This window comes from Strix uralensis, chromosome 11 (assembly GCF_047716275.1).
Source record: "Strix uralensis isolate ZFMK-TIS-50842 chromosome 11, bStrUra1, whole genome shotgun sequence".
In the NCBI taxonomy this organism is placed as follows: Eukaryota; Metazoa; Chordata; class Aves; order Strigiformes; family Strigidae; genus Strix; species Strix uralensis.
Window position 1 is genome coordinate 18,748,416 of NC_133982.1, and position 18,632 is coordinate 18,767,047.

Sequence of the window (18,632 nt, forward strand, 5' to 3'; positions counted from 1 at the left end):
ATGAGCATCAAGGACTGCTCCTTCCACCTTCCCGTTAATCCTACATGCAGGCAGATTCATAGGACACCGCAAAACAACCCAACAGGGTGCAGCGTAGGAATACCAAGCCAGCCCTTTGTCAAAAAGCAGCTGTGGAGCTCAAGATGAGCCGTTTGCACCGTGGCTTAGTCCTTCAGGAGGTACATTAGCCTCCAGGACTACACGCTGTCGCAGCTTGGCAGAGTCTAGTACCCAGCAAGCTCTGAAGGGCCTTGAGACACTTTCTCCACTTCCATCCAGCCATGGGTGGAGTGGACTCTTTAGCACTAGCAGCTAATCCAGCTGCCGTGCTCTGGCCACACACCTGACTTGATATTCTCCTTTTGTTCTGTGACGTTGCTACAGCAAAGAGCGTTTACTGCACTGTACAAGTGTGATGCTATAGGGGATCTATGGTGCATTTGCTGTGCTGCATGGGGTTGATTATGGTACTGCCTGAGTCTATCTCTCCCTCCCAGAATTGTTTGCTCTTTCCCAGGCGGCATGCAGCCTTGAGAACAGGTTGGGTAACTTCAACCCACTTAAGGCATATATGGTTCATTTCTTATTTCTGTGATGATTTGGGTTCCCAGCTGAGGATTACCCTTGTCATGCTGGGAGGGAATATATTAATATCTCTGCTAGGAGGTAATGAAGGCTCTTTCAAACATTGTGCTGAAATGTCCCCTAGGAATGGCTTCCAGAAGATGGGCTCATAATACCCAGAGGTTACAACAGAATTATACCATATATATGGGATGTGTGACCACCTTGTTTGGACATCTGTGCTGTCCCTGTTGTGGAGGACCAGGTATGTGGCATTACTTGGGCAGCCTTTGGCATCTATCTGGAACAAGTTCCGGACTGCAGGACACTCTGCTGGCACCCATCATCTTGGGAGGCTGCTTGCCTGTTCTGCACATGGCAGGTACCAGTCAGCACTATAAAACTGTCAAATCCATTCCTGAGATAAAGAGCTTGTGCCAAGCTGATCAAAGCATGAAGACGTGAGAAATGCATAGAGGCAAAGTTTTTAAGACCACAACTGGTGGCTTTTCCATCAGACCTGCCTGCATACACCCAGGCCATAAAATGCCACCTGGCAAATCCTGCAGTGGCAGAAATTGTTCTTCCTATCAATGAGGAAAGACGTAGCTTTTGGAGACAAAGCTCTGCTTTCCAAAACCCTAGCAGCCAGCTGTCCCACTGCAAGACTTCTAGCCACATTTTCTTTCCCAAAGTGTTAAGCTCTGTAAAAACCCTGTGCCTGTGCCCGTGGCTGAAACGGAAACATGCTCTTCCAAAAATTAGCCTAACTGTGGCCCTCACTGTTAGATGTGTGTTAGCTCCCATGCTCTGCAGCCTGCCTGGCTGTGGAGTAATATGCCCATTTTTCTGCCAGTTTCCCCTGCCCCTCTGTGTGCAAGTGCTGCCATTCCTGTGCCAGAGCTGCAGAGATGAGGCGCTGGGTTGGCTGGGATAACGGCAGCTCTGTGATTCCCTGGGCCGATGATCTACCAGAAGTGCCAGACTGTGTCAAGCGACGTGTGAGTCACCACTCACAGCTTCTGCTCAGCGGTGAAACAGAAATCCACAATTCTGGCAAAATTTAGGCCTTTTTATTATTCTCTCTAGCAGCCTTACCAAGCTGGCATTTTTAGCATCCCAAACCGAAGTTGAATAGAGCTGCCAAGGGCTGTCATCCCAAGTTTCTGCTTCTAATTTCCTTGCAGTGGAGATGCTGAGATGGTTGAGAATATTTCATTTTACCACCTGGCCGCCAAAAAGCTGGGTCTGCATTTTGGGTGATGTCACATTTCCTGAGCTTTGGAGAATGGTTGTCTCTCCTTTCTCTTTTGGCGCAAAATGAGCTCAATCATTCAAAAAAAGAAATCCCTCATGAGCTGCCAAGGAAATACCAATGAGAGAGACAGGAACAAAAGCACAACTGTAAAATCAGAGGAGACAAAAGGATTTAATAAATCTGACTTTTTTTTCCCACCCAGACTGTAGCATCCATGTCAAATGATGACAAGAATTATTTGGTGACGTTGGAAGAACTTGGAACAAATCTGCTCTTCCTTAACAGTCCTGTGTCTAAGCCACCCATCCCAGTGGGTTTGTGGTTAATCTGGCTAAGGTCTATGCCCTCTTTGACACAAGCTGTAGCTCCCATACAGCCCTTCCTAGCGGGATTTGTCTCAGAGATGTCAAGGAGATGACTAATAACCGAATGTGCTCTCAAGCTTAGTGACTGAATTCATTTGTGTGGCCAAAGACCCCATTAATAGTCTGTACACGTAGTATATATAGTTACTTTTTAAATATAGAGACATTGTCCAGAGGTATTTCTATTAGCCCTGTTTACTCCCAAACCACTTGGGCTCAGACATCTCGACGTCCTGAACCTAAATGCGGATAAAGTGTGAGGCACTACTCCAAAGGGTGAGACAGAAGGGAAATCACTGTGCCAAGCAGCTTTAATGGAAAAAGCATTTGAAGTTGTCACAGTTCAATATTTCTTTTTTTAACCTGGGTAACCCAAAAAGTGTGATGCCTGGGTTACATCAGAGGTGAGGATTAGGTGCTCAGGGTGGGGGTTACGTGCTTATGGAGAAGAAAAAGATGTCAGTCAAGGGGGGAACACCAGATTTGGTTATCGGAGTATCTTACTCTTGAAAAAGTTTGGAGACTGATTTGCTGGGAATTTCCACAGGAGCAGCTGTCTACTCTTTAAGCCATTATTTGTCAGAGCATGGCCTTTTCTTCAGTTTGCTAGTAGAGTGACCCCAACTTCTTTGAGAACATTTGCTACTCCAGAGGATCTACCAATGAACGTCTCTTTAGTAATCTTTAGGATAAGAAGTATCTTATGTCTATTTCCCATTTTCTCCTTACACTCAGCCACTCAGGAGCTGAATTGCACCAAGTTTTGATTTTGGTTTGAGTTTGGTTTTGTTCTTCAGGGTGTTGATTAGGGTTTTTTTCCTTTCTGAGTGAAGAACAGGAAATCAGTTTAAAAGAGCAACAGCAAAAAATAGCACCTGTATGACAAGGGCATGTGAGCAGATGATCAGTAAGGCTTAAAGAATATGGGGGTTTGCAAATATTTTGACCCAGAAAAAATGTTCCACCACCTGTAAATAGCAGCAATTCAAACAGAGGGCTCAAGCTCAAAAATAAATGCATGAATCACTGTTTTTAGTCTTCAGTCACATTAGTTACTAAATACTTGGGAACTCCAGTTCTTCCACTCTCCTAGTTGGGCTGGAAAAAGCAAAACTGCAAGGCCAAATGCTGACTCAGAGCAGTGAAGAAAAGCATATATGCAACAGAAGAGCTTTCGAGAGCCATTCTCCTTTCAGCCTGCCTTGTTCCCACTAGAGCTCTTCTGAGGCTCTTGCTGAGGACTCACATCTTTAGAAATGTGGTTTGTTGTGATCAAAAACAAAACTAAACTTTACAGCTAAAGGAAAGCCTGCAGGTCTATGGCTCTGGGGTGATTCTGCTGGCTGGTGTGAAAAAGGATGCAGTGGGGATCTGATCCCAGCTGCAGACAGCCGTGGGGCCGTGCTCCTCTGCCACTGCTGACACTGCCTTAGACCTTCAGATTCTGGGAGCTGTGCAGTGCAGGAGTTGGGACCATCCTTTTGGTTTCCTGCAAAGACAACTAGTGAGATTAGAGCAGGTCTCAGTGCACCAAGCAAGCTTCTGGAGCATCTCCCGACATGCCAGGGATGGCTGCCACTACACAAGCTTTTATTTCCACATTTAGCCCCCGTAGAGAAACACTGTTGGTGGTTTTTGGCAACAATGAAAGCACATCAAAAAAGAAAGGGTTCTTGGGAGAGGAAATGAGGAGAAATTAAAGGGAAGAGCCTGAGACTGAGTCTCTGTCATCTAAGGGACAAAGAGAAATAGGTGTTGTTAATTAATGAGTATTTTTCAACATTATGTAAAATGTTTTTAAAAGTCTCATTTGAACAAGAGCTGCCCTGATGTGCTGGGGGATGTTTGAGCCCTTTCAGGTCTCAGCTGGCTCACTCACACCTCAGCCCCACCGAGCCCGCCCGGCTGCTCCCGCAGAAGCGGAGCATTCATGCTCCCAGAGTGTTAATGATTTCACCCTCCATAAACCTGGCCACTCAACCGCGCGCACAGCAGGACACACACCAAGATGAAATGCTCTCTTTGAAGGCCAGGAGGAGGTGACAGGACTGAAGTTTCTTCCTGGGACAGTTTCACCTCCATCCCAGGGAAGTTCCCCATGGGAAAGGTTGTCTGAGTCCCATCACTTGCAGAGGCATCTAGTCCTCTTAGCCTCATGGATATTGATATATTTTAACATGGTCAGCCAGACCTGGGCTCATGGAGGCTGTTAATGACTACTCTAGAGTATATCTCAAAGCCAGTTGTCCTCTTGGCTCCTGCTTTGACAAAGGGGCATGGGGGCTCCATATGTCCCGCAGCTCTGCTGGTGGTGGGGGACAGAAGACTTTCTTGCTGCAGAGCTCTCCACCCCAGGCGCACACAGTTAATTTGTTCCCCAAGCACTCTGTTGACAAATTTTACAGGAGGCTGGGAAAGTAATGAAAATAGTCTGCACTGCATGTTTATTTGAAAAATGCTATAAAACCCCCTGAATAATTTTCACACTGAGGTGATCTGACCAGCCCGACATAGAATACTTAAGTGGGTAACAGCCCTGGACCTGCCTGCATAACCCAGCTGGGCATGACGTTCTTCATTGCCATTATGTGCTCCAGCCATGCCTAGGGGTTAGTGAGATTCTGTTGCTGGCTCTGGGCTGCTCCCATTTGCATCCAGCTGTGGGATCTACCATGCCACTGGCAGGACTGCCGGTGCACCGGGGTGCTCCATGACCCATCCCCCCTAGCCAGGAGCATGGGAGGAACCTGAACCAGGGATGCTTCTGCACGGGGTGGGGGGGCAGTTCTCAGGTGGTGACAGCATCTTCCCAAAACAAAGGCAAAGGGGAAGGAGACAGCAAAGAAAACCCAGGATTTTCCTTCTGTTTTCAAGGAAAAAAAAAAAAAGATTAAACCATTCAGATGTGGTGAATTAAACATGTTCCTATCTCATCACTACAGCATCATGGGGAGACAGCTCTTCAGATGAAACTCCACAGGTACCTCTCCCTGCACTTTGGACATTTGCAGCTCAAAGGAACTACAGACTCCAGTATGCAATAGTCCCTCTCCTTCTGGAAGGCCTGAGGGAGATGTAGGTACTACTAGACTAAATTCTTTTTGCTAGTAGGACTCCACACCATTACAGCTGTTTCTATAGCTTTTATCCTCACTCCATCTGCTTGGCTCCAGGAGTCAGTGTTTCCCTCTGTGACCCACTAATGCTTTTAGCATAGGTGCTAATGGCAGAAAGATCCAAACCCTCTGGCTTCATTGGACAAAGCAGCTTTACATGCTTTTACACAGTAACATCCACTGAGAAAAGCCAAAGGAAAACAATTGATTCTCCTGCTGGCATTGTCCAGCTGTGCTGGGTGGGGAAACCCCCTTTAACCAGTCCAAGTGATCACATGAGAGGGCAATGGGGCAGAATAAGATGCAAGTGAATGGTTTTACTCTGAGTACAGGCCTCAAAGCTTGTTTTGATGAGAGGTAACCTGATTTCCTTGCTGTGCAAGTTCAGCCACCCATCTCAGGAGCAGGTGGGGTGGTCCCCTGCCAGCACGTCCATCGTTGATGTGCTGGGGCAACAAGAGGTGGGACTGAGAACTGGGGGAGAGCAAGGGTCTTCTCAGAGTAGGGGATGGAAAGGCACAACAAGTCTTTGTCTTCTGGAAGATCCATGGTCCACAGCAGATGGAAAAGCAGGAGAGGAACAACACAATCTCCATAAAACTACATGGTGCTTTTGGAGCGAGGAAGGGATTTCTTTCATGGGGTAGCTGAAGTTGGAGTTTGGACCAGAATGTGAGACAGCAATTCATGTCGTGCTTCAGGAGGACCCAGCAATTCTTCTCCCAGTGACCAGAGCTCTTTCTTCCTCCCACTTCTCTAGCAAGAAATTCTAGTGCCTCTGCTTTCCCATTTCAGGACCTCTGTCCCCCAGCGAGCTGAGGAACAGCTTTAGGAGGATGAGTGAAATCCCTTAGCGCTGGCATCATGAACAGGATGTGTCACTTAAACACGGGAAGACGGGAAGAAGACACAGACCGCAGACTTCCTGAGCAAACTGGGAACTCCATCCTGTGCCTGACACAGCCCCTCCAGCCGCCTTTGCACAAGTCACCCACTCCCCTCCATGAGACTGACCATCTGCCAGCCTTCCTGCCCGTCCCTGCTGTCCCGTCCTTCCTGCCTGACCAGCTAGTCTCTACTAGTGAGGGAAAACAAACAGCTTCTGTTTATTCCCTTTCCTCCATCTGCTAGTGCATAATATGAGCCCACTCCACCATTTTTCTCCCCTTCTTTTCCCCCTTTCACCTTGCTGAAGGAGCCGGTCTCCACTGAGCCAAGCAACAGCCACCCACACCACCCCACTGCAGATATTCATGCTGAGCCATGGTCCTTGGTCCAGATGAGAACATTTAGAAACAAACAAAATCTTTCATTTGCCTTCACCAACTTTGGATATTTGTCACAGGAAGGTAAGCTCAAAATATTGACTTCACGTGAAAAATGTCTCTTCTATTCTTGACCTTCCAAGGCTTTTTTTAAAATTATAACTGTCATCCCCAATGAATTAAGAATGGACCTCTCTACAGGAGGAAAGTTAAAAAACCCTAATTCAGTGAATATGCCAGCTCTGCTGGCTTTTCCCATTCCCTTCCCGTCCTACTCTGCTGTGCGGGACAGCCGCATGGTTGTGTGCAGAGCAGCCCCGCACTGGACACTGCAAAGCTCTGTGGGATTTTGGGTCAGGAAAACATCTCGGCTCACTTTCACAGCAGTTCCACCACACAACACCACCATTGCAAGGCAGTTACAGCTGAGCACAGGACACTCACTGTGTTTGCCCTGTTCCTGCACACTTCCCTGTAACTTTCTGTGGAGCACTTAGCTTGAGCATGAAAATCTTGCATAAATACATAAACCAGAATATTTTCTAATTAAGCACTCTGCTCTTACTTTTTCTGGGAAAAAATGGCTAGAGAATAGCCAGAGATGCAGTGGGGGTTGAAGGTCCATCCTTTTTCCTTTCTGTCTACTCTGTGTGCAACATCAGATTAAGCTGCCCCTCTTGAAAGACTGGAGCAGGTTCCCAATAGGGACTCACAGCAAAGCCACATTCAGCACAACAGTATTTCTGTGACATCATATCACTCCCTGACTGGATGCTCTTGCTACCCTGCACGTGAGTCCCAAATCATATATTTCATTGATACTCCTTGAAAGTTTCACCCATGGGAAGCTGAGAGTGTGTTTGTCACATCTAGAGATGGCAAAACCCACCCCAGCACCTGGGAGCACTAGGAGCTGCTGGCAGCATTTCTGAGTTGTACCTCTGCATGGCACAGGCAGTTCCCAAAGCCCAGAAAATAACCAAAATCTCCTAAAACTCACTTTTCAGTAGTGGGTGGAGATGGGAGGAGCTCTCCCACCTCCGCTGCAAGTTATCCAAGGTGAGTCTCAACTATACGGGTCTGCTTCCAAATAAAAAACATCACTGCTTACACATAGTATTTATATGTTCCTCCACCCTGGTTTTGGCTCCTTCCCACTTTTCTTCACAAGCTGCAGGCTGAAAAGGGCCATTCAAGGAGGCTTGCCGATGCAAACGCAGCTCCAGCCCCTCTGCCAGCTCCAGAGCGAGCACAACAGATTTCCAGCAGAAGAAAAATCTTTCTTGGCCTGTGTTATCATTTTCACTTCTTACACTTAGACTATGTTCCCCTGGGCTTTTCTTTTTTCTCCTTTCCTCTTTTGATGCTAATTGTTGCAATAGAGACCATAGCAGCAACCAGGCAGCAGAGCTGCAGCCTGCGTAAACTCTGGCTGAATTCTGTATATCCACATAAACCTGGGGAAGCGGCGCCTTCTTCCCACGACCCCACTTCTGGGAAAACACTAAGCCAACATAGACGGCCCTTGGTTTCTGCTCCTGAAATACATTTGCACCCGGTTCGCTATCAACAAGTGCAAAATGGAAAATAAACACGAATGTGGGTTTCCCTATAGTGGATCAAACAGGTCTTTACTTCCTTCAGTGATTAGATGGGAAAACATGTATTCACCAGCAGTTTTGAACGGGAGGTGCTGTGGGCATCAGCAAAACGCTCCTTGCCTGCTGCTAGCTGGACATGCAACCATTTAAATATCTTACCATGTGACAAATCACATGCAAGTTAAGGGGGGAGCAATGTGCCAACAGTAAAATTGTCTTTTATTTTTCTCTTTTTCCTTAGTAGTGAAATTGAAATGTAAATAGCTGTTTGCTGGGCTGTAGATTTCCAAAGTTGCAGGTTTCCAGGAATACCTGACAGCCCACAACAGCAGCCGGGGCTGGGAGGAAGGCACAGCTTCCTCTCAGAGCTTGCAGAAAGCTCAGTACTAATCATTCCTACTGCCATCACAGATTTTATTGTTATGCCTATCAAATCTTAACCAAAAATAACATCCTTTCTGCTTAATCTCATCACTGTCTTTTTCTGATTAGATATATTCCCTCTGTCTATGTAGATAATAAGACAAGCTGAGCCAGGAGTATAGTAAGAGAGGAGGAGACAGCCAAAAGTAAAAAAGAATATCTTCAGGTTTTACTAAGAGTAATAAGGTTGAGAGCTAAAAACCAACAAAAAATGTATTTTACCCCCTTTTGGAGACATGATCTTTATCTTTGAGGATAAGGATTTCCATCTGCTAAAGAAATTCCCCAGGGGAGCCGGTGTGTTTCCTTTCGAGGAGAGACTTGAATCCCATGCTAATCTTTTATTCTAACAATTTAATTTCTTCCCTAGTGATGCTGGAGTCCGCATTATTTTACCTGATGGATATTTACGCAGGAGGGTGCATGTTTCTCATTACAGCTTGACAGAGACATCACTTTCTTCCTAAAATAGGCCCAAGCCAGCAACAGCTCTATCTTCCTCAACTCATGGATGCAGAACAACCTCAGATTTGGGTATATAATTTCTTTGAGTCTTTTTCTTGTTAGAAGCTGAATTTCTTGCTTTCTATAATATATTAAATATGTCCCGGTGATCAGATCTGCAGGTGGGACAAGCCACACCCAGTGGCTCCACATAGTCACTGGAGTATGTCTGATTCACATTTCACAACTGCTTCGTACCTCACTTCCAGTCACCTGCAGGTATGTATGATGCACTTCCAGTGTCTCCATAATTGCTATGAAGCTGATTTTCAGAGGAAATTTGAAATCTCTTCACTGTATATCCAGTCACTGAAGACATTCTTAGCTCCAATGGAAGAGATGGATTGATAAACATGGATTAGATACCCTCTGCTCATCAGTGCAGGTACAGTCTGGGCAGAAGTGGGACAGAAACTTCTCTTTGGTCAGTATGCTCAAAGGTAAGATGAACCTGGTGCTAGAAGCACATGGAAGACTGGAGCACATAAGGTGACTTTGATCCTTTTGCTGAATCACCTAGGCAAGCAATGCCAAAGCCCACACTGGGATCCCCCGACTCATGCACCCCAAAATAATACCAAATTGTAATGGCTTTTGTCCATAGCTGGTATGAAAGTAGAGAGGGATGACTGCTCTAGAGAAAAGCTGTTTTCCTCTCTCAGTACTTACGCTGGCTGTGCAGTAGACAACTATTCCCCCCAAAGGCACCAAGGTCCATTTGCTGTGATTTAGGGTCATGTTTGTTGTACACAAACACTTCTCCAGCCTTTGGGAGCTTGCAAAAATATTTGCAAGTGCGATGACAATATACATGGTAGCACAAAGATCTACCTGTGAAGAAAATGTCTAAGGAGAAGCACATTATTATTGTCCTGTTTTTGAAAGCATGCCTTATACAATCAGGGGGCTGGACTCTGGTGGCCAGTCGTGAAATGTAGATGCCAAGTAAACAAAGGATGCAGCACACAAATGACCCATTGGCTGACTGGCATGACTCAAAAGCTCCTTAAAAACACATAGAACATGCTGGGGACCCTCTCCCATGTCAGGGTTTGAGGTGGGGGTGGCAGGGTGCTGAATAGGTGCTCCCAACAACTTCATCCCAAGCAGCATCTTCTCTCCAGGTAGACTGAGACAAAGAAACTGTGAAGAAGCCAGGGTCTGAAGCTGGGAATGTGCAAGACTTTATCTGGGAGACAGGGAGAGATGGCAAGCTGGAGGGAGGCCCCACAATAAACCAAACTGTGGGAAGCACACGATGCTCTTTGCTCCCACAGCACCACCCAGAGCTAAACTGTTCCCTGAGGACTGCTCATAAATCCCACCCCAGCCCAGCTTCACTCTCCAAAACATCTCTGGAGAAAAGAGCCCTGCTACCTGCCATGCTGTAACCAGACCTTGGCAGAACAGCCCCCACAGGAGCAAAACCAGACCATGTTTCCCTCCCTGGTGTCCATCCCAACACTCCAAGAGCTGCCCAGTTTAGGGATCTTACAAGCCTTTCTTCTCCCCCTGCATTTCTACGTGTGTGTTTGCCTTGGCTGCCTCGCCCCAGCCTCCTTTTCATTTCTAATTTTTGTATTCAATCACTTTACACACAGCAATTGGCTCTGGTCAGAGCACACACAGGTCCTCACTTGTTCCCCAGCCAGAGCCATAGACTGCACAGTGTTCGGAGTCATGAAGAGGGAGAAGATGGAGACAGAGAAGAAGTGACTTACAGACCCAGGTAGACACAGGATATGGCAAGTGGAGGGAACTGGTTCACAGAGATGCTGGCCCGAGGGGTTCGTGGAGTTGGGCTGAGCTGATTTTCTCAAATGACTTTCTGTTGTCCAAGCGAAGCAACATCGTATTTTTTTTTAAACCCCACCAAATCGCAACTGCCAGCCAGAATACAAAATGCCATGTTGTTCGTGGTGGGGTTTTTCATCCGGGACTGGTCTTGACTGTTTTTTTCCTGTTGTTTATGTGCATAAGCTGGTGTTGGCATGCTCTGGCAAAATGAGACATTGGTGGTTTGGTTTGTTTGCTCTTCTCCAGGAAATGTGGCTCCCTGGTGGCTGCCTGGTCCTGGCTCTCTCTTGCCTCGTCATGTAAATGCAGAGGTTGTGATGGCGTCTGTGCTAAAAGCCGTTACAAAACTTGGGTTAAGGGATGTGCCCAAGTCAATACAGACAGCTGGGGCAAATATGGGCACACAGTCCAGCTCTTCGTCTCTGGCACAGCCTCTGTCCTCACACAAGGACAAGAAACTATGTGCTGTACAAGCCAATGAGGGAACCTCGAAGGAGTAAAGCCTTGAAGTGGTGGCCATCCATACACCGTGCTCTGTGACACACACTGCAGCTGGGTTGGGTCTCATAACTCAATGGAAATTAAGAGGTACACTGAAGTTAGATAAAGAATTAGGTAACACCCTCCCTCTTTCCTCCTCAAAGTGCTTATTGCCTTGTAAAATGACTACTACATGATGCTGCCAACTTTGTCATGCAGGATTTTATACTGATCTTCATAAACACTGGTACACCCACCTATAATGTCACCAATGTCCTTAGGACTTGGCTAAAAATCTTCAGGTCTCATGGCTAAAGTGGTTTCTCAGGCTGTCTTTTAAATTCTGTTTTGACAGGTAATTTATAATTTACCTCTATTATTTTTACAGAACTGAAGAGTCCCATTATGAAATAAACACCACTGACCAAAGACACATATTGCTTCCAGACGCTGACCAAACACAGACCAAAAACCATCTAGATCACTCAGGAAAGGCTCAGAAATGAGACACAGAGCTTGACCCTGCTCTTGGGGGACTTTCCAACCTTTTCCTTTGCTCACCATCTCTCTAAATCTTGCGTCACAGGTAAAATCTTGTGTCACGAGCATCAAGAACGTGGATATCTTTTGAGAGGGAGAAGACCACAGTCACCTGTGGCTGTGGTAGCCTGGCACTGGAGGAGTTAAACCCTGGTAGCACCTCTGAGGGGTTGGAATCCACAAAGGTGTGCAAATGTCAGCCAGCCCCTCGAAGTGCTGAGTTTGCCCAGGGGCTGCTAAATTCCTGCCTCTCCCATGCAGTTGACATCTCCATCCCCACCAGCTTGCTGGCTGCCTTCCCTCCCCTGCCTAGCTGGAAGAGAGAAATGAAAATAAAGATGACTATGAGGCTGGAGAAAACGCTGCTGCTGCTGCTGCTGCTGCTGCTGCTGCTGCTGCTGCTGCTGCTGCAAAGGTGGTTACTGGCAAAGGATGGTTTGCCACGTCAAGGGACACTTCTTGGCTTCAGCCCTACAAACAGCTCCCACCAAGGCAGCCAGCAGCCTGCGAGGAGGAGGATGGAAAAGTACCAGTGAGTGTTTGCTCCCAGCCCTCCTCCTCCCGGGGGAGCTTTGCAGACACCCTGCACACACGCTCCTGTGCTGTGGTATTTAACACTGGGCTGTGGGGACCGTGATGCTTTCGGAGGGCACGGGCCTCAGGGGGTCACAGACACTGCAGTGGGAGCAGGGAGAGGGCAGGGGAGACAAGACCAAGTGACCTGGTCCTTTCAAAGGTGACATTAGAAAAGGGACTCCGGCTGCCCCTTATTCCCACAGCTGATCTGGTACCCACGGAGGACAAGGGAGGGGTCACTTGGACAGTCGCAGGATTTCCAAGCCTGACTCCAGGCAAAGGAGTTAAATCTATAGGTAACTCTTACCAACTCCAAGACCAAGAACCAACAGATGCCCCAGAGGTGACAGACTGGCTGATCTGAGAGCTGTCTGAATATTTTGCAGTCATGACTTAAAAACGGGAGGTGAGCAATTTATAATGAAGCAGTGTCACCAGCTGGCATGTGAAAAGCATTTCCTCTCTGTCAACGAGCAGGAAAGAAACTGGAGGAAATTATGTGAAACCAAATTTCATTTGCCTTTATTCATAAAACATTTCCCCAGCTCAGCAGCTGAGCAGCTTCAGGACAGTTTTTGGGATCAGGGCTCAGAGTGTGTCCCCTGAGCCAGCAACAGCAAGTGCCCTAAGCCCTGTTTGTAGTGTGGCATGGATCAACACCTGAGTTAAGACTCATCCTGGTGTCAAAAAGCATGACAACACATGCATATGAATATCAGCAGTGGAGGCATGCCCACATTTTCTTAAGCTGATGCTATGTAAGAGATAAGAAAAATCAGATCCCAAGTTTGTGGGCTTCATGTAGCCATGCAGAGGAAGAGAAAGAGCTTTCCTCCACCTCTGAATGTGATTTGCCCATTATCTCCCAGCTCCTGCCCTCCAGCCCAGGGAGTAATTGGGAATACAGATCTCTTTATAATTCTCCTCCATAAGCACATGAGTCAGAGTTGCTGCCTTCATTTGCAGGTAATCACACTAGCGAATGCAGCCACAGTAGCTTCTTGTCTTTAACATCCTTAGAGGGGGTCTTCAGAGTTTTAATGCTCTGGATCTGGATCAGATCTCTCAGCTCATTATTTATGACCATTTGTCCCAACCTGAAACAGGTGCCACAAGCTCTCTGGTAAGTGAGATGAGAGCTCATATAATTCCAAAGATGTTTCTGGAAGTGCCACTGTCCTCTAGTCAAAACAGTATCATCCAGAACACTTAACTTCATGATTTTGCTGTGAGTTACTGTCATAACCATCCCTTCCTTGCCTCTGCAGCTACCAGGGAGCCCTGGGGCCTGTGCAAGTCACCCCACTCTGACACAGGAGGACACTGTGCAAAGCATGTCCCTTCTGTCTGGGAAAGGGGAGGGGAAAGGAAACATGCTGTATTGCTGCACAAGTGATGAATTATTATACTGGTTCCCTTTTCAGCTTTACTAGGCAATAGGTAGTTAGTGATTCATTCATTCCTTAATTTTCATTACTCCTGTGGCTACCACCATCAGACTATCCGAGTGCTCCACTCTTCAAGGGCATTAACACCACATGTCTGTGCTAGGGCAGTCCTGCCACTTCTCTTTTGTAATAGGAAATTGAGTTACTGAGAGTGCAAGACTTGCCAGAGGTCACAACATAGCCACAGAAGCAATGCAAGGAACTGAAGGAAACTCTTACAGATCAACACTGTATTACACAGAACATCCTTCCTCCTGCCAGGGTGTGTGTAGCCCATGGAGGGACAGCACTACAATTTACATCTCTCATCAAGTACCATGCACTTAACACAATTTGCAATCTGATGCATACCAATCTTTAGCATATGGATGATTTGCCATTTGGTGTCAGTCAAGTTCCTGGTGTTATTCTTTTCCAGCATGGAAATTCATGGTTAGAGAGGCACAGTCATTCAGGGCCAAGCTGGGGAGGGTACTAAGAATGGTCAGGAGTCACAGCATCTCCCAATCCCACTAGTGAGGTTGTCCTTGTCTCTGAAGATACTGGCATGTGTACTGTGGCTTGGTAACATGGAAGGGGAAGGAATTAGAAAGCAGCACTCCTCCCCCCTCCAACCACCTCCCAGAACTTTCAGCCTTGCTAACTTAGGAGGACCAGCAGTGTCTTCATGAGATGTGGTGGGTGGCTGTAGCCTGATTCTCCGCACTGGCCAAGTGCAAGGCTGCACTCAAACCACACAGATAACAGTTTAATCCCAGGTTTAACTCCTTCTTAATTCAGATAAAGGATTCAACAGCAGATATCTGTTAAGTTCTACTGGGAAAAATACAAAAGCAAGAGGCACAGGAGCCTGCTGATTTAGAGAGGGTGACAGGGAGAAAACAGCTGTCCAACCAAGCTGGGGAGTGTGCAGCAAAGTGCAGGGCCCTCTCTGAGCGTTGCTAAACAAGGGCGCTCTGTGCATGGAGAGCTGCAGGACTTCCAGTTCTTCCAGAAGTCCGGGTCTTGAGTCGCTGTTCCCTGCCAGATGCCTGTGGTCATCAGCTCCAGGGCACTGGCAGCCAGGACAAGATGACCAGAGCTGCCTCTTCTCTCATCAAATCACAGAGTTGTGCTGATTGCTCACTGGCTTAACAAACTGTTTTAAATTAAACACAGGTCTCTTTTACCTGAAGGTTGAAATGCCATCTGTGCTACCACTAAGACCAAGAGTGTACGTTAAATTCCTACCCTCTTTATCCATGGCCTGAAAGAGAATCATGGCCAACAGGCAGAGCATCCTCACTAATCCAGCTTGTACCCCAGGCCCACACAGTCCTCAGCATTTATGTTTAGGACCCAGAAACCCAGCTCCATGCACTCCCATGCTGTTTTGCTGATGAATACTAACCTTATCCCAAAGGATTTCTTCCTGCCGTTATTGGCAGGTGCCCTTGGTTTATGTCCTCTTTGGAACCTTCAAAGCCTAAGCATGAGTGCTGTGCTAGGACCACTTCTTGCATTCCCATAATATCTCTGCTGTCTTCCCCACACAAGCACTCTTTAAGGAAATTGCCCTAAGACCCCTTCAGAGTTCTGGTTAAGAGCATCAGCTTTGGCCATTTTCATGCAAGAGCCTTGAAGTGTACCTTATTGCTTTAATTTCTGTTTCTCTCCAGCCAAAGCAGCTCAAGATACCTATTACATCAGGCCCACCAACATTTTTAGAAAGATTCACCACCAGTTGCTGGAACAAATGTCTAGCAGCTGGAGCATGGCCCGAAGAAAAGACATGCTCCATCAAATCCCTTTCTGCACCTGATTAGAGCTCAGCAGGCTTTTCTACTGAGACACTAATGTGATCCTGGGCCTCAAAGAGGGGTCTTTCAATAGCCTGAAGTGGCTTGGTTAGTGAATTAAGCACTGGACTGGGAACAAGATTCCTGCTTTTCAGCCCAGAGGCTGTGTGCAGCTTTGGTCCTGTCCTTTAAAGCCATTGAGTCAGTTTTTCATGAGTTTCTATAAAGAGGCCGCTCCTGGGCATGGCTGAGCTGCCAGAAGCACAGCAAAGTGCAGTTATCCCAGGTGACTTTAAATGAGTTAGCAAAAGTGCTGGAAGGAACGTAGCCCTAGATGTCCACTTTTCTGTGCTGCAGATTCAGCCTGCTCCTCCGCAACAATGAGCCAGACACCGGGCTCACCCCAATTTGCTGGGGCAGGGGGAAGCAGGAGGATCCCAGTGCACCAGGGTGTCACTGGGAGAGATGTCCCACCACACCGCTCAGCCCACAGATTTGCATCACTGCAGTCTGGGTTTTTGTCCTGCTCTGTGCTCTCCAGTCAGATAAGGGCCACCTTAATTTAATGTGTGAGTGAGTACAAGGGATCCCAAACTCTGCTGCCTGCTGCACCTCCAGTCCCTCATCCCAGCCATACACCTGGCCAAGCAGGTGCTTCTCCAGACAACACAGAGAAGGGAAATACATCTCTGATTGAATCTTAAAATCTTTTTCTCACTCCTGCTCTCTCTCTGCTGGTGTTTTTTCGTCCCACCGGGTGCTGTTGCTTATGCGGAGGTCTCTGACACGTGAAATGAAATATGGAGGTGGCCACAGGTCCTGCAGTTAGGATCTGTGAGTCTCCAATGGTGGCAGATTGGCAGCTTCTCAGAAGACAGCGCTAGCACTCACCCCAGGACAGAAAATTATGTCTCAGTGCATTTGAGGTCAGTTTGCTCCAAGTTGTGTCAAGCATCCTGTTGAAGTCTCAGCTCTTATTAACCAGTTCCTTCATTCCCCTGCAGCTCATGGTCATGCCTAGAAAGGAAACCTCTTTCTCCATCTTTACATTCTGCAGTTTCCTCAGCAGGAGCTTGCTGCAGCACAGACTGAGGCTCTGTGGGGAGGTTGGATCCAGGTGGGGGAGGCAAATGTACTGCTGTCTGGAGAGCCAGAAGCTGTTATACCAGACTAGTCCCTTCTTCATCCAGCCTTATAAATCTCTCATGTCATCTCTCTTCTGCTATATTGAAAAGTGACCATTTAGCCTCAATCCATCCAATCTCTCTCAGTTGGTTTCTAAGCCTGGCTCTCTGACATTGATCTTGGGGCAGAAGTTTCCCATCAAGTCTCTCCAGGCTTGCTGCTTTGAGGGAACTTAAAATAATTGATTTGTTATTTTGCATTGCATTCGCTTGCTAAGTGTTTTTCAAATGAGCCTTCTGCTCAAAGCTGGGTTTCCAAAGGGGTCCTTGAGCAACTCCTTATCATATAGCAAGGAGGTAGCTTTCCTCCTGTGCTCAAGCTGTCTTTCTGGTTCAAGTTATGCAGGCAAGATAAAATTAAAGTGTCTTTGTTTTGAGACTGTGGGAAAAGACAAGAGTCAAAGAGCTTGTCATGGCCAGCAGCAGGTAGATGATGCTCTCAAATAAATGGCAGGGAGTGTGATGCACTCTTACTCTAAGGGTGCTTGTGGCTAGGGACTACCAGTCTTTTTCTGGTGCACTCACTGATCACGTACCTGGCCCAGGTTTTCATGGAGGCAGGGATGCCACCTGAGACCAGTACTGTGGTTTGTGGGGTCTGTGCAGAGGACTCCCAGGGTGTGGAGCAACACCGAGCCCAGGTGTGGGAAGGGAGCATGCTTGGGGCCACTTTGTTTCTAGATCTCCCTTTCCCACCACTTGTGCTGCCCTGTTTTGCTCTGGTGCGCACTCTCTTCTGTTTGTGGTGTGCCACACACTGCATGGCTGTGGCAAAGGCACTGCACCACTGGTTTTCTTAAACCAGAAACATGCCAGTAGCTTGTTTGCCCACCTCAACAGAGAAAGAATTAATGTCACAAACCAACCTCATCACTAACGGACATGAAAAATTGGCAGGAAAGAGAGCAGCATAATTGCAGCAGCCGAGGGAGCATGGAACAACAATTCCCAGAGACACACATCAAAGGAAAATCCCTGCCGACCTGGCTGGCTCTGCCATCAGCCCTGCTTCCCTTCTCCATCTTTTGTCTCCTACCCTGAGGGTACCACGAGTCAGAGCATGCCTGCCAGCCCCCCATCTCTGCATCCAGACTGGAAGGTAAACAGTGTGGCTTTAAATGAGGGAAGAGTGGCAACAAAGAGACCGATGCCATCTAAGTGTCTCAAGGGCTGCCGGGGATGTGTGCTGTCCTTCCTCACACCCCAGCCTCTTCCCCACAGCTGAGCAGTGTTGAATAGAGAAGCCTGTTTGGGGACAACCAGGGGCAGTGACTTTTCCAGGGCTGGCATGCATCAGGGGACAAAGATGAGAGCCACACACAGGGAAAATGGAAAAATCCAACCAGCTCACCTTGCTAATGGCTAACCAACGGTTATTCTTGGCCACCCTCCCCCTGTACCAAGGAGGAGTGCTGTAAACACTGTCCCAGAGCCTTCCCTGCCTCTTGGTACTGGTTCCCAATTAATCTGCATCCTGAGTTTCAGGCAATAGCTTAGTAATGGGCAGAAATACTCACCTACTTAATCTAATTCCCAGTGCCCCGGTGCTCCTTGGCCAGCAGAGGCTGGATGCGTGCCATGCTCCTCAGGTCCATTCTCAGACCCAGCAGTACTAGTCCATCACTTTCCCCTATGACAGATGGGGTTCACCAGGCAGATCCTGCCTGCCTAAGACCAAATATCTTTCTGGTCCCTACGGTAACCACCAGGCAATGCTCCTCCCCAACGTCTAA